Genomic DNA, 14,794 nt, shown 5'->3' with positions numbered 1-14,794 from the left:
CTTGGTTCTTCCACTTTCTCTGCATTTTTTGAATTAAATATAGTGGTTGCTGAAGAGTTTGCAGTATATAACTTACAAAAGTCTCACTTTAAGGACTATACAACTTATATAGTTCAGAAAGCTCACCATAGCACACTTTCATTTACACCCTCCTGACATTTATGCTATTGTTATTATACATTTTTCCTATAGATATGTGATAAGTCGCATAATACATTGTTAGTTTGTTCAGATATCAATTATCTTTAAAGATATACATAATAAGAGTAGTATTCTAACATATTTCGCCCTGTGGTTACCATTCTGGTGTCCTTCATCCTTTTTATAGATCCATATTTCCATCTGGTATCATTTCCTTCTGCATGAAAGACATTTCTGTCTGAAGAATATTAGCATATCTTCTAGTATAGGTTTGTTAGTAATGAATTCTTTTGGCTTTGTATGTCTGACAATGTCCCTTGTCCTCATTTTAGAAAGATATTGTGGAGTTCCTGTTGTGGCTCAGCAATAACAAACCCGACTAATATCAATGAGGATGCGAGTTTGATCTCTGGCCTCACTCAGTGAGTTAAGGATCTGGCATTGCCATGAGCTGTGGTGTAGGTGCAGAGAAGGCGTGGATCCACTGTTGCTGTCGCTGTGGTGTAGGCTGGCAGCTGCAGCTCTAATTCAACCCCTAGCCTGGGAACTTCCATATTTAGGGCAAATGCCCTAAAAAAAAAAAATGATATTATGATTATTTGTACATGTCTATATATTTTATTTTATTTTTTGCTTTTTAGGGCCACACCCGTGCCATATGGAGGTTCCCAGGCTAGGGGTCGAATCAGAGCTACAGCTGCCAGCCTATACCACAGTCACAGCAACTTGGGATCCCAGCCACATCTGAGACCTACACCACAGCTCACGGCAATGCCGGATCCTTAAGCCACTGAATGAGGCCAGGGATCGAACCTGCATCCTCATGGATACTAGTTAAGATTCATTAACCACTGAGCCACAATGGGAGCTCTCCTATGTCTATATATTTTAATATCTCATTTTTTTGTTTTTTATTTACCTTGTTTTTTTTTTGTTTTGTTTTGTTTTTTTGTCTTTTTTGCTGTTTCTTTGGGCCGCTCCCGCAGCATGTGGAGGTTCCCAGCTAGGGATCAAATTGGAGCTGTAGCCGCTGGCCTACACCAGAGCCACAGCAACGTAGGATCCGAGCCGGGTCTGTGACCTACACCACAGCTCATGGCAACGCCGGATCATCAACCCACTGGGCAAGGGCAGGGACTGAACCCACAACCCCATGGTTCCTAGTCGGATTCGTTAACCACTGCGCCACGACGGGAACTCCCTACCTTGTTTTTTAAAATGTTCCCCTTTCCATTACCTTGACATTTTAAAATTATTTTTTAATTTACATTTTTCCCATATACTAATTTGAAATTTATACACTAGATTTATCCTAATGATTTCCATTTGCATTTGTCCATGTATAATTATTAAAATTCACATCTTGATTTTCCCATTAATCATTTGACTTCTACCATATTTTCATGAATTATAATTTTTAGTTCATTTTTTCCTTCTGGACCCTAGAATGTAGGCAGTATTATTATTCGTTTTTTATGTAATTATTTCCTTTAAATATATGTAGCATATGAATATTATTTTATAAACCCAGTTGTTTTTAGGCTCATCTCCAAATTCAGTAGTTTCTTTCCATATTTATTTATCTAGTCTGTTGGTTTTTGCCTCTGGAGGCATTACCCCCCGCCAAAATTAGTGCTTTAGAAGTTGATTTAGTTTAAAGTCTATGAGTGGGTAAGTTTCTTAATTTTATAGCTGAAAATATTTTCATTTAGACCTATTGTCTTAACTTGGGTCATTTGGTCATTTTGTTTTCTGCATTCTATTATACCTCCTGTTGAGAAATATACTCTCAGTCCTATTCTCTCTGCAGATTATCTGTCATTCTTTCTTAAATGTCTTCACTTTTTTTTTTGTTTTTAACTTTTCTGTGGTGTTCTACAGGTTCATTACAATGTATCTAGGTGGAGATTTCAAAATAGTTATTCTTTTTGATATGCATTTCTGGAATTTCTGGATTCATGATTTTTATCAGTTGTAGAAATTTTTGTTATCTTCTTAAATTAACGGAGAAAGAGTTGTGTAAAAGTGAATAGAGAAATTTAGAAAATAAAAAGAGGAAAAATTTAGAAAGTAGAAACTCAAAGGTTTCAGTAAAAATTTAGTAACATTGAAAAGAGAATTGGTAAACTGAAATCTGGGTGTGCAGATGTTGCCCCAAATGCAGTCATTTGTCATTTATTTCTTTCCTTCTAATTCCTTGAATCTATAGATCTACTTCATTTTCGTTATTTTTCCAGAATCCAAGGTTTAGTCTTTTTTTCCCTTCCCTCCAATCCCCAGAAGCTGTAGTTTCCTAGTAGAGGAAATTACTCCAGAGAAACCTAAGTTTTAGGTTTTTTTTCTTATAGCTTACTCCTCTGGTTTCATTTTAAATTTAAATTGTTGGGTCTTTTCCTTGAGGATTTCCCATACTTATGTGTGAGTTATAATGCATTTAAAATGCTTGTGTTCTCTCGCTCTTTCTCCATCTATCTATGCATAATACTTGGGGAGGTAGTCTCATAGCTTCTGTTCATTTTTGTTTTTATTTTCATTATCCTAGGAGTTGAATCCAAAAAGATATTGCTGTGATTTATGTCAAAGAGTATTCTGCCTCTGTTTATCTGGTCTTAAATTTAGTTTAATCCATTTTGAGTTTATTTTTGTGTATGATGTTAGAGTATGTTCTAATTTCATTCTTTTACATGTAGCGGTCCAGTTTCCCCACCACCGCTTACTAAAGACTGTCTTTTCTCCACTGTAAATTCTTGATTAGCACAGCAAAGGAAACCATAAACAACATAAAAAAACAGTCTACAGAATGGGAGAAAATATTTGCAAATAATGTGACCGACAAGGGATTAATTAATCTCCAAAATATACAAACAACTCACGCAGTTCAATATCAAGAAAATACCTGACCCAATCAAAAATGGGCAGAAGATCTAAATAAGTATTTCTTCAAAGAAACCAGACAGATGGCCAAAAAGTACATGAAAAATTGCTCAATATCACTAATTATTAGAGCAATACAAATAATCAAAACTACAATGAGTATCGCCTTACACCAGTCAGAATGGTCATCATCAAAATGTCTACAATGCTGGAGAGGGTGTGAAGAAAAGGAAACCCTCCTATATTGTTGGTAGGAATGTAAGCTGGTGCAACCACTATGGGGAATAATATGGAGGTTCCTTAAAAAACTAAATCTAGAGCTATCATATGATCCAGCAATCCTCCTCCTGGACATCTATCCAGAGGAAACCATAATTCAAATAGATATATGCACCCCCAATGTTTGTCGTAGCACTATTTACAATAACCAAGACACGAAAGCAACTTAAATGTCCATTGACAGAGGAATGGGTAAAGAAGATGTGGTACATATATACAATGGAATAATACTCGACCCTAAAAAAACATGAAATAAAGCCATTTTCAGCAATATTGGTGGACCTAAGGATTGTCATACTAAGTGAAGTAAGTCACACAAAGACAAATATCATATGAGATCACTCACATATGGAATCTAATAAAAATGATAAAATAGAACTTACAAAACAGAAACAGACTTACAGACTTCAAAAACAAACTTATGGTTACCAAAGTTAGAGGGGAGGGATAAATTTGGAGTTTGGGATTGACATATATACACTACTATATATAAAATAGATAATCAACAAAGACTTATGGTATAGCTTCTCAATATTCTATAATAACCTATAGGAGAAAAGAATCTGAAAAGGAAGGGATATATGTATACATGTATAACTGAATCACTTTGCTCTACACCTGAACCTAACACAACATTGTAAATCAACTGTACTCCAATAGAAAATAAAAATTAAATTAAGAAAAGGAGGAACCAGGGAGTTCCTGTCATGGCTCAGGCAGTTAATGAACCTGACTATGATCCATGAGGATGCAGGTTCGATCCCTGGCCTTGCTCAGTGGGTTAAGGATATGGCACTGCTGTGAGCTGTGGTGTAGGTCGAAGACGCGGTTCGAATTTGCCATTGCTGTGGCTGTGGCATAGGCCAGCAGCTGTAGCTACAATTGGACCCCTAGCATGGGAACCTCCATATGCTGCTTGTGCAGCCCTAAAAACAAACAAACAAACAAACAAACAAAAAGGAGGAACCAGAGTTTTTAAACACAGTAGAAATAGGAATTGCTTTGAAGAGCCTTTGCAAGTAAAGTGGAATAAATATTTTCACATGTACCACCCTACTAGTCCACTCCTAGGTATTCAGAAGACAAATTCAGAGAGACCAAATTATCCTCTAAATGGCTTTTTAACTTCTAGTCTATCATCTTCTAATATTTTTAAATGATCAACTCCTATAAGAAATAACACAAACTACATCGAATGAGGGAACATGAAGCATGAAGCTAATCTGGCTGTAATGACTAGATGCTACTTTTTATGTTTTGTGGTTGTTATGAAGTATTTAAGGTTCATAAAATAAAAAGCTTTATAAGAATATCTCACACATAAGCAAGAATGTGTGTTGTCTGCAATAGCTGAGAAATTGGAAGAGATATAAATATGCATCAATGGGAGAATGGTTTAAACAAAATGTGGAGAATTCAATCACTGCAAAGGTGAAAATGAATAAACTACTTATCAACATGGTGAATTTTCCAAAGCCAAAAAAAAAAAAGAAGGTAATCTCAGATTTTCATTTTAGAAAGATACTTTTGGCTACTCTGAGAAGAATGAATTGTCAGAATCAGAAAAGTAAATTGAATAAATAAACCAAGCAAGAGATATAGGCAACTATCAGCAAATTCGAGAACAGTTTAATATGGATATATGAGAAGTGTAAGAAACCAAAGATGATGGTTTTAAAGCTTACAAGAACTTTATATGTCAATTATTACTTATCTGTTGGGGTAACAGCTTGAATCTTATAAATTTATACTCTTTAGTTAATATTGTTTTATTGCTTTAGTAGACAGTGTTGCATTTATGGATATTTATTATCAGCTCACATTCAAACAATATACCTCTTAATAGGACTTTGGGGAAATGGAATAGACAAATTATTGCATAATCTATTTTTTTGTAAAAGACAAACATCTTTCTATTCCTCCCTACTCACCTATGACAGAATCAGTTTATTTCAAATTCAAGTGGTATACCCCTGTTGAAGTGGGAATTACAAGGTGGCTATTTTTTATGTTGTGTCCTTTTATGTTTTATTAATGTCTTCTTATCAAACACTTGAACTCCAACTTATAAATTAGTTGGTATCTACTGGCTCAGATAAGCTGTGATGTGATTATATTCTGACAGAGCAATGGATAAAAACTGTCAGCTTTCCATCACATGATGCTTTGGAGGTTTGGCAGTCCTGTAATAAGATTAAGGAACATTTTAAATGTAACAATTTCTCATAATATAAATTGTTTAATGAGTAAGTTGGAAATTTATATACAAGTTTATCTGGTTCTATATTTGATTTTAAGAACCTACGAAAAGTTCCCAGCTCTTGGAAGGACATATTTTATAATTTTTTATTCAGTTGCTTTTTTTTTCTGGTACATAGTACAACCTAAAGATTTAAAATATAAAAATATGATACTCTCGCAACTAATACCTTAAAATAAACATATGATATGCTTTTTAAAGTGTAGATATTTATCAATATTAATGTCTATTATTAAATTAATAACTGCTTTATATAGTTATATAGTATAACAGTTATACTATACTGTTCCATATAGTTTACTTTATGGAACAGTAAAGAAAAACAAAAGAAAAAAATCACTTCTGGTTATACTATCTAGAGACATCTATGAACAAAAAATTACATATTAATTATATGGTATATGTCCCTTTAAAATCATTTTCTTAATATACTTTTCTTTCCCAACTTTCTTGATTGTAGTGCACAGTAATATTAAATGATCAGAAAATTATTTGTTTTTAAAGCTTCAGTTAACAGCTCTCTGTTAAGTTTTATATTTTAGTGCCCCAGTCTATAATATACCTTGTGAAAATGGAACACTACTTGAATATACAAACATTGACACCTAATTGAAAGTGCGCCCGACTTGCTGAGAGTTTCTAATACCGTGTGAAATAGTAAGGGTGAGAAACTAGGCTAACCTTCCCAAATGCGAAAGAAACAGTTCAGAAAGCTAAAAGCTTTTCTTTTCACTTTCCATTCACTTAAATTTCACATTGTATTGGGCTGTGCTCTGATCACCAACCTTCTTCTGTGAGATCTGCCACCCAGTTGAAATATACATTTGCCTTTTAATCAATATGGGAAAAAATGTTTTTAAAAGGAACAAATTTGGCATTAAGGGAATGGATAATATTCTTAGGGAATATTAGGGAGATAGCATAAATTTTTCTGCCAGTAGTATTTGAAGTAGTTTGGCAGTTTGGAAGGCTATTCAATGAAAGGTATAGTGTTTTTATTAATTATTAAAGTGAAATTCTTTGGAAAAGTCATCTTTTGAAGTAACTGCCTTATACAGTTGAATATCTCAATGCAAGGACAGTAGGACATATACGGTTAAAATCAGAGAACACTTCAATTTGCATTATTATTGATAGTCCCTTAATTTTTTATTGTAAAATTTTTTATTAAAGTATAGTTAATTCATATGTATTAATTTCTGCTGTATAGCAAAGTAATTCAGTTATACATAGTCTCATTTCCATTTTAAGGCATATATCTAATCTCAAAAATTTAACTCAAAGTTCCCCTATGTTTTTTTAGCCATATTTATTTAGCATCCAAATGTATTTATAAGAAATTATGTATCCATATAAAACAAATCACTTCAAAATTTCTTAAGCAAACTATTAGGTGTAATTCTATTGATCAATGCTTTTTGTTTTCCTACATATTTTCTCCACTTAAAGATAATCTTTGCTGTAAATGCTAGGTAACAAGCAGTTATTTAACAATAAGCTGATTCATCAAGCATCTCCATGAATATTAGGAAAAATCAATGATACATTGTATATTCAGCAACACAGGTATTGCTTATGAATTTAATTTTCAAATTCTGTGCATCTTATCAAAAAGATAATAATAAAGGCTTTATAAAAACTCCTAGTTATAGCAATAAAATATCAATTATTGCTCAAGAAAAAGACATTCAAATTATAAGTTATAGAAGAATTGTCCTCAAAATTTCAACTGGAAAATGAAAAGTAGTTTCTTTTGCCTTTCCTTGTCTATACCTAAACAATAAGATTTATTTCTTTTCAGCTCGTAGTGTTTTCTGATGCCTTCAAAAGCAAGGCAACCATGTCCACTGACTTAGCTGCCAGAAGAGACGCCCATCTCCACCTGTGCTTGTTTTGTTCCAGTAAATAAACATATAATTCATTTCTTTTAGGCTCTCAGCAAAATCAGTTTCTGTATGCAATACTGAATCACCATCAGGGGTGCCTATCCTGGACATGATTTACCTGATTTACCTGGCTGGGATGGTAGGACACTGCTGACAACTCCCCCCCCGCCCAAAACATCCTCTTCCATGGGAGGCCTAGGCCAGGGAATCTGCCAATCCTGCAGGAAGCCCGAGGGCCTGGAGGGACCCCTGGCCACCTTCCGCATGCTCCCAGAGCCTCTCCAAATGCTGGGGAAGAGCAGAAAGAAGGGAGAGGACTCAGTATCCTAATCCTTAGAGAAAACCTTAACTGGATGGAAGGGGCTTTTGGCAGCGGAGGGTGTTGCCAAACTTGCTGCAACTGGAGGGAATTCTGAGGAGAGCCGTTGGCCAGCAGGGACTCCTCTACTTTCTGGGAAGGCTGACTCTTCTCCGCTAACATGTGGAGATGTGCAGATAGACTGGGGTGGGGCAAGCTTTTTTCTGGTTCTCAGACCTTTGGAAGATAACAAGCACAGCCTCAGCAGGGCTGTGCCTCTGTCCCTGAGGAGTGAGGAGAGAGATGCTTTTCCAAGGCCTGGCGGTTGAGCTGTCAGCTTGCAGGGTGAGTCAAGGAGGGGGTCTCCAGCCTGTGTCGCCCTCTATGCCTAGTACGGAGCGTGGCCCACCTCCTCACTAGGGGAGGACTCAAATCGCCTAGGAGCCCTCATACTCAGGGCACCAGGACAGGAACGCCGGAGGGAAAAGGGCCTTGGCCTCCCTCCTCCAACCGTTGCCAAGGCAACCGTGCAGTTGGCGGTGGACGCCAGGGAGGCTGGAGCTCCACTCCCCCTCAAAGAGCCTGCGTGGTTGGAAGACCAGCCCAGAGCGAACACGAGGTCTGAGGATGCAAGGAAGAGGTTTGCAGGATGGAGGGCTCCTGTCTCACCTCCACCGATCCACTGTTGCCATGGATACCGCCAGGGCACCCTCACCTCTACTGGCTGCTATAGCCACTGCTTCCTAAGTAAAAGAAACAGAAACTGGAGCCCTTTTTTATTGCCCCAGCCGTCTTTACTAGGAACTCCAAACCAGCAGCTGCCACTGCTTGCCTCCCACAAACAGGAACTGAGGGCAGACGTCCAAAATTCGCCCTGGGTTCCTCTACCATGCCTTCCTTTATTCAGTTTTCCACGCAGAATTTTGTATGTCAGCATCTTCCATAGTAATCAGTCTAGAGGATGAAAAAGCGGCTCCTTTTATACTGTGTCCACCCCACACCTCTTCTTCACTCCTTATTTAGTTGCACAGAATACTGTCCTGGGCCAAATCTAATTATCAACAGAAAAGGATTTTAAGTTTTTTTTTTTTTTTAATAGCAATAGATAAGTGAAATTTCTAGTTTCCATTTATAAGATATGGATAATATTTATTGGAATGTCCTTTTATTGAAATTAACCACTTTGGGACAAATGAGGGGAATAATTATTTGTCAGAATATCTGGGGACATAATAGAGACAGAATGGGTTGTTCAGAAGCCCCTTCCCTGTTTTTTTCAGTTCCTTATGCCAATCCAATGCTAAAATCTCTCTTCTTCTGGGCTCTATTCCATCCATGTTTGAGATCACTTTTTGGCTTTGCGAAGAAAGTTATTTTAGCATGGGTCTGCCTTTGAACTAGAGAGAGGGGGGTATAAATTAAATACCCTAGAATACTTACACTCTGCTCAGGTTCAAAATTTAGTGCTTGGTTGCATCTCTACCGACTACCAGCATGAATGTGCTTAGCAAGAAGGATTCTCCCTGATTAGAGCAAGTTGAGGCTTCTGTGATCTTGAATTGCCAGTCATAACCTGGCAGCCTCTGTGAACTGCTATTGGTCACAACCTCTTGCCTCTCAAATGTCTTTCCTGTTTAATGTGTCATATGGTACAGCTTTCACTCTGAAAGTACCCTGGTAGCTTTTGCTACTGATAATCATGAGTTTCCTCACATGGTTCTGCAGTTTTGAATAGACCAGCCTTTTCAACTGACTTTAATGGTACTTCTTTCAAAAATCCCAACAATGCAGGCTAACTATATCTTTCCTAAAGCTGATAGGTGAGATACTTCATAATTTTGTTTTGTCATACTTCCTGTGTCACAGGGTTTTCAAAGCCATTGAAAGAGGTTTTTATATAGTCCAAGCCCTAGACAAAGCTATGAATTGGAAACATTTTTGTCTTCGGGGTCCAAATCTGCTTTGTTGCAACCTCTCTCAGAGGTCAGCAGGGTTTCCTAAACAGTAAATCTGATTCCTTCTTATCATTTGTCATCCTATTTACCTTCTGCTAAGAATTTGATCTTTTTGATCTAACCTACCTATCATTTTCCTTGAAAATCTCTTTCTTCTCCTGGCACTTATCTGACCACTTTGAAGGCTCTGTCTTTTACTTTTTCCTTTTCTTTTTCTTCTTTTTTTTTTTTTATTATTATTACATGTTGGTCCTCTGCTTTATCCATTCTGCATATTTTTCTGGGCCATCCCTATTCATATCCATAGTTTCATCTGCTCCATTATTCTTTTCTTAATCTATGTTATCCTGTGCAGATGTTTCTCTGAACCCTAGACCCCATTTCTGGCTACTTCATGGGCATTTCTATATGTCTTACCTGCGGGCATCTCAAATTCAACCTGTCTCTCCTGAACTATGTTCCTCTCCAAAACTTGCTTTTCCTACTGTATTCATATCTCTGTAAGTGACCCTACTGTCCCCCCAGATAAGAACCATGAGGGCCATTTATTGATTCTTAACATTCATCTAATCAAATTTCTTATTGGCGTCTAGCACGTGCCAGGCAGACATTGTCATGATGCTTAATTCTAGTGGGAAAGACACTTGGCTACACTTACAGCTGAGTAATAAAATGACAGTTTTGGGGAAAGTCTGCTACACAACTAAGTGGGGGTGTAATATGACAAAGAATAAGGTGGGAGGAGCACTTTTGATGGGATGATCAAAGCAGAATTCTCTGTGTTAAATTGAGATGAAGGATGAAAAGAAACCAAACGTTTAAGCTGCTGGAAAAAGAACAGGCCAGGCAGAAAGTAGAGCTGTCACAGTGATCCGGAGGTAGAGAAGCACTTGTTGGGTTGAGGGAATCAATGCAAAAGCCAGTGTGCGTGGTGGGAAGGGGAAAGTGGAGGGGCAGTGAGAGTGGAATGAACGGGAGGGAGGGGGAAGATTTTGCAGGATTTTGTGAACCTGCTGAGGAGTTTGGATTTTCTCTTAAGTGCAAGGGGAAGCCACTGAATATTTTTAAGAAGAGTAGCATGAATGCTTTTATAATTTTAAAATATCATTCTGGCCATGGGGTGGAGAATGAATTGGAGATGATGACAGTTTGGAGGTGGAAAGAATGTTAAGGACTATAAAAGTGTTCGAGATTAGCAAGAACAGGGATGTGGACCTGGAAAGGGAGATAAGGGAATAAGTATGAAGTATTTTCAGTGGTCTTTTTTTCTTTATCAAGAAAACCCTTTATTGGGTCTCAATCTCGATTTCTGTCCTTAGTGTGTTGTGCCATATGGCGCTTCCCAAACCCAGGACCTGACTACTGAATCCTAATTACTTTGAATCTTAGCAATACTTTTAAGGTCTTACCTGTCCATGATCATTATATGATCTCGGACAGGTAGGGCTTAGGGAACAGTAGATAAGAAAGCAGGGTCTAGAGTTGAGCTACCTTGGCTCATATCCAAGCTCCTTGACTTAACGGCTGTGTCACTTTGGACAAATTGCTTGATCTTTCTGTTTCATCTTTTCTATCTATGCAATGGGATTAATAATAAGAATCCTTATTTACAGGGCTTTAGATGACTTAAATAATGCGTATGATACACAGTGCATGGGAAGAGCTCAATAAATATTACATGATATGTTGATACTGACAATAATGAGAGCCAACTTGAGATCTCACTCTGATGAGCAATTTAACATAAGAATTTGGGGGAAGTTCTACAGCCTTTACTTTTAACTTACTCGTGAGTCTAAGAATTGGTAGAGAAAGGGCATTATGGCCAATCCTTAGGGTGGGAGGAAATGGGAATGTTTTGACAGATGGGCATCCTAAAGTTTCTGCCCCCTAAATATCTCTTCTTGGAAAAACTGACCTTGAGAAAAGAGTTTTCTGTTCCATTCAAATTTTTAAGCCTATGATTTTCCATTTTATTTTTTCTTGTTTGAGTGATCAGAAAGTGGGATTTTATTTTATTTTTTTTTTAGTTTTTTTAATTTTGGGGGGCATACCCAGGGAATGGGGATGTTCCAGGGACAGGGATCGAACTTGCACCACAGCAGTGACTGACTTAACCCACTGCACCACAAGAAAACTCCCTAATATGAAGTTTTAATCATGGCAAGAATGATAGAATGTCTTTTTTCCCTTTGTCTTTTTAGGGCTACACCTGAGGCATATGAAGTTCCCAGTCTAGGGGTCAAATCAGAACTGTACCTGCCAGCCCACGCCACAGCCACTGCAACACCAGATTTGAGCCATGTGCTCATGTATACTAGTTGGGTTCTTAACCCACTGAACCACAATGGGAACACCAACAGAATGTGTTTAAATTGGGGAAAATCCGGCTTTCTGCTACTTATCTTTTTTTTTTTTTTTTTGTCTTGCTGATCCCATATTAAAGGCTCCTTAGTAATTCCAAACTCTCATTTTTCTAAATTCTCATCTGCCAATATTGATTGCCTTGTTTTATGAAGTCATCACTGTCCTTCATTAATGGCCTATATTCTACAATTTTCCAAATCAGTTATCAAGGCCTCTCAGTATTGAATAAATAAATGGATAAATTAATCCTTTATGAAGTATCTTTTTCATCATTTTCCTTCCTTTTCTATTATTATGTCCTCTGTCTAAATTAGGCCCTTATTCCCTTTCTCCAGGAATATATGTTATCTTGTAAAAATCTCTCTGCTTTTCTTTTACATATTCATGGAAGATTAATGTTCTCAAAATACGCAGCTATTCATGTCACTCTGTCATTCAAAAAATTCAAAAGCTGTTCACCGAGAAGAAAGTTACAAACTAACAACTTTCAGACTGTATATAGAACTGTGTACACAGACTGTATTTAGAACTATAAATTAAAAAGACCATCCAATAAAAAAATTGAGCAAGAGACTAGGAGGGGTATTCAACAAAAGTGGCTCTCCAATTGACTAATAAATGAAAGAAAGGATCCTCAATCTCATTAGTCATCAGAGAATGAATATTAAAAGTACTAGAAAGTCATCAGAGAAATGAGAGTCTTATTCACCAGAATGGCTATAAGGGAAAAGAATGACACTCCCAAGCATTGGTAAGATGCAGAGCAAGTAGGATGCTCAGATACTGTCAGAGGGACAGTTAATACAGATGCTTGGCATGATCTACAGAAATTGAATGTACAAATAATCAAAGAAGAAAATTCTACTCCTTGGGTATATACCAAATAGAATTCGGTGATGGGTGCACCAAAAAATATGAAGGGAACTGTTATACCAGTGTTATTTTTAACAGCTGAAAACTGGAAACAACACAAATGTTTATCTTGAGGACAGTGGTTAAGTAAATTATGGCATATTTTATAATGGGATACTATGTAGCAGTAATAAATAAAAAATACTGCTGCACACTACAACATGTATGAATCCCACAAACACAATGGCATAACAAGACAGGCACCCTTACATATGCTGAGAAGTTAAGGTGTGATTTTGTCCTGGAGGAGATGAGCAAGGTTACTGATGGGCAAGAGGGATGAGGGAGCTTGTGGGCATGCCACTACTCTTATATTTCTTAATTTGAGTGATCTTTACATGGGTTTGTTTAATTTGTATGACTTCATTATGCTCTACATTTGTGATACATGCATTTTTGATTCTGTATTATATTCCAATTAAAATATGTATTTTAAAATAGGCTTCTCAGAGTTCCTGTTGTTGCTCAGTGAGCTAAGAACCTGATGCTGTCTCCCTGAGGATGCAGGTTTGATCCCTGGCCTCACTTAGTGGGTTAAGGATCCAGTGTTGCCATAAACTGCAGCATAGGTTGCAGATGTGGCTCAGATCTGGTGTTGCTGTGGCTGTGGCGCAGGCTGGCAGCTGCAGCTCTGATTTGACCCTTGGCCTGGGAACATCCATATGCTTCAGGTGCAGCCATAAGAAAAATCAAACAAGCAAACAAACGGGCTTCTCATTAACTACTATATCAGGTTGAATTTCAAGTCTCTCCAATTGGATTGTAACCTACTTTTCCGGGCCATTCCACCTATAACTTTGCACATGCCCTGTGTTTCCATCTGATTTGATTAGTAAATCTGGCAGAGGCTTCCACTTGTCCTTCATATTTATTATTTTCTTCCTTTTAGAAATAGAACCCTCTGAACTTCAGCTGGAAACATGACTGCCTTTGCCCAATCTTACCAGTTAGATTTTGTAGTTTCCCTTGCCTCTAGATGTGGTCCTGTGACTAATTTTGGACTGATGACACATAAGTGGTTGTGATGAAGGCAACTTATTTCCTTCCTATGCTTTTACTTCTGGGTGGGAAAAAGCAATGTCTGGAGAATCCTCAGAAGTCACATGCTTCTGATGGCAGAGCTACCGGGCTGGTCCTGGCCCACTAGACTTGAGATGAGAGACAAAGAAGTTTCTATCTCACCTCACCCACACCATTGTGCCTCTGTGCACTGAGACTAATAACTCTTTCCAGAGGTTTCCTAGATTTCCTAATGAAATGACCCCGAGGCTATGCCATATTTGGTATTTTATTTCTCGCAGTACTTTGCATTTCCTTTGTATGTAACCATAAGCCTCAGCATCCTTCCCTGTGAAATGAGAATAACAATTATTATCAAGATGAAAAGATGTAATACACATAAAGTATTAAGCACTTAAAAGATATAAGCTTATTGTCACATAACAATTTTAATATACATTCGTGATGTTATAGAGCTAAGCAAAGGCATGGCACAGAAGATCAATGTATATTGGAGGGAAATCCAAGTTAAGAAAATTGAAAAGACTAGTGCTTCTTGTTTTATGACTGCAGGCCTTCTAGCAATCTGTCATTATTTCACGAATATTGAAAATAGTGCAATCACATAAACATACTGATGACTAAGCAGTTCTGCCCTTAGTTATATAACCAAAAGAAGTAAATGCATGGGCATTCCAAAACTATAAACAAAATATTCACAGCAGCATTATTTATTAATAGACAAATGTAAACAACTCAATTGACTCTAAGCCACAGGAGCAAAACTAGCTCTTTTTAAGATTTTTATTTTTTCTATTATAGT

General features: G+C 37.1%; 1 protein-coding gene across 3 annotated transcripts in view; it reads left to right on the top strand.

Annotated features, from left to right (window-relative positions):
• NOL4 (nucleolar protein 4) overlaps positions 1-14,794 on the top strand; it is a 455,264-nt gene that overhangs the window by 78,722 nt on the left and 361,748 nt on the right. The window lies entirely within an intron of this gene.

The sequence above is a fragment of the Phacochoerus africanus genome, chromosome 8 (genome assembly GCF_016906955.1).
Source record: "Phacochoerus africanus isolate WHEZ1 chromosome 8, ROS_Pafr_v1, whole genome shotgun sequence".
Taxonomy (NCBI): Eukaryota; Metazoa; Chordata; class Mammalia; order Artiodactyla; family Suidae; genus Phacochoerus; species Phacochoerus africanus.
The sequence above is the reverse complement of the archived record's forward strand: the minus strand, read 5'-3'. Positions and strand labels throughout refer to the sequence as shown.